Here is a 2,508-nt window from a genome sequence, read left to right as displayed (position 1 = left end):
TCGGATCAACATGGAATTGTTACCTCATGCTCATTATCTATTTTCGCCCTGGTTAGTAATAATAGGAGCTATCCAAATAATCTATGCAGCTTCAACTTCTCTTGGTCAACGAAATTTCAAAAAAAGAATAGCTTATTCCTCTGTATCTCACATGGGTTTCATAATTATAGGAATTGGTTCCATAACCAACATTGGACTCAATGGAGCTATTTTACAAATATTATCCCATGGATTTATTGGTGCTACACTTTTTTTCTTGGCAGGAACCGCTTCTGATAGAATGCGTCTTGTTTATCTCGAAGAACTGGGAGGAATATCTATCCCAATGCCTAAAATTTTTACCATGTTTAGTAGCTTTTCAATGGCTTCTCTTGCCTTACCAGGAATGAGTGGTTTTGTCGCAGAATTAGTAGTATTTTTTGGACTAATTACTAGTCCAAAATTTTTGTTAATGCCAAAAGCACTAATTACTTTTGTAATGGCAATTGGAATGATATTAACTCCTATTTATTTATTATCTATGTTACGCCAGATGTTCTATGGATACAAGCTATTTAATGTTCCAAACGCAAATTTTGTGGATTCTGGACCACGAGAACTCTTTATTTTAATCTGTATCTTTTTACCAGTAATAGGAATTGGTATTTATCCAGATTTTGTTCTCTCCCTATCCGTTGACAGGGTAGAGGCTCTCTTATCCAATTATTATCCTAAATAGGTTTGGTTTTTTTTACTAGTCTGCTCTATTAATGCAGAAATAAGTAAAAAAGTATAATTAGATCTATCTCGAATTTTTGAGAACCCTTTGAGAAGGCGCTCAAGGGGTTCTCAAATAAAATATAAAAGTAAAAACGTTCATTTCATGAACGTTTTTTTTTATGTAATCATTTAGGTGTTAATGTAAACGAACCATAACTATGTAAACCTATTCCTAATAGATTGATACCAAAATAACAAATCCAAATTATAAGAAATCCTATCGAAGCTATAAGTGCAGAATTCGTACCCTTCCAATTTGGATTTGTTCTACTATGTAAATAAATTGCGAATATGGTCCAAGTAATAAATGCCCAAGTTTCCTTAGGATCCCAATTCCAATAGGATCCCCAGGCCTCATTAGCCCATACTGCTCCACAAAGAATACCTATGGTTAAAAGGGTAAATCCTAGGCTAATGATACGATAACTCCAAGAATCCAAACGCTCCGTTAATTGATATTTGTAATAATTTGGAAATGAAGGGACAGGGGCGCTTTTTAAAGCACTTCTTTTTGCATAAAAAAATGCAATCTCACTAAAGAAAAATGTTTTATTTAAAACATTTTTTTTCTTTTTAGAAAAGAAATGGAAATTATTTCGAAATCTAATGATTAGAATAGCGGCAGATAATAAGGATCCGCACAAAAGAGTTGCATAACTTAATAACATCATACTGACATGCATCATTAACCACTGAGATTGTAGAGCAGGTACTAGTATCGTGGATTGATGCATTTCAGTTAAAAGACCCGACGTGGCAAAGCCTTGCGTTAAAATAGTACTTGGCGTAGTTATTGTGCTTAAATCATTTTTAGAGTTCTGTATTTTAGGAATGGTATGAAGAATATACAGAGCCCATGAAAGGAAGATCAATGACTCATATAAATTACTTAATGGAAAATGTCCCGAAGAAACCCAACGAGAAACTAAGAATCCTGTTATAGAGAAAAAAGTAACTATCATTCCTTTTTCTGACGAATCACGTAATCTCCCAAGTTCACGAACTAATAAGGTTATCAAATGAATCGTAATCACAATTGAAATCGTTGAGAAAGAGATATGAGTTAGTATATGTTCTAAAGTTGCAAATAGCATAAGGGGAAGGTCCCATTACAAAATTGTAAATTTCGAATTGATTTCTAATCTATTGTATTCCTTTTCAAGAATGCCGCCACTCGGATTCGAACCGAGATGCTTGAGCACTGCTTCCTAAGAGCAGCGTGTCTACCAATTTCACCATGGCGGCTAACTTCAAATAATAGGTAACTTAAAAGAATAATAGCTATTATCTCGGGAATCGTCGATATTGGGAAAGTCCATAAAATTTAGGAACATTAGAGTTTTCATTAAAATGGACTTCGTTTGGTAGTATCGTTTCCATTTTTTTTTTACAATAAACTCTTGCTTTGCCCAATAGAAACACTGGTTGAAAGAGTTGGAACTTCTTTTTTCTAACTTGCAATTATAGATATAGAACTAATTTTTTCTAATTAATTTATCGTTTAAATTTTGAAAATTCTTTCAATACAATGAAAAAAATCCAAAAGGGTTTCTATTTAATGATGAAATTAAAATGGATAAATAGAAAAGGCTTTTTGGATTTTTGAAAAATTTCTAGAATGAAAGTCTTTATGCTCTTATTAATAAGATTTACTAACCTTATGATTTTGGATAAGATAGGTGGAAGTTGTAAGTCCTATTGTAAGAATACTCCACTTTTCATAATTTTCATAATAAAATATGAGCATTC

At 32.5% G+C, this 2,508-nt stretch overlaps 1 non-coding gene across 1 annotated transcript; it reads right to left on the bottom strand.

The window, feature by feature from the left end:
• Nucleotides 1-1,924: 1,924 nt before the first annotated feature.
• TRNAL-UAG lies at nucleotides 1,925-2,004 on the bottom strand. Its single transcript has one exon. It is a non-coding gene; the product is annotated as a tRNA-Leu (tRNA).
• Between the last annotated feature and the right edge of the window lie 504 nt (nucleotides 2,005-2,508).

This window comes from Hordeum vulgare, unplaced genomic scaffold (genome assembly GCF_904849725.1).
Source record: "Hordeum vulgare subsp. vulgare unplaced genomic scaffold, MorexV3_pseudomolecules_assembly, whole genome shotgun sequence".
In the NCBI taxonomy this organism is placed as follows: Eukaryota; Viridiplantae; Streptophyta; class Magnoliopsida; order Poales; family Poaceae; genus Hordeum; species Hordeum vulgare.
This window is presented reverse-complemented; position numbering and strand designations above follow the sequence as displayed.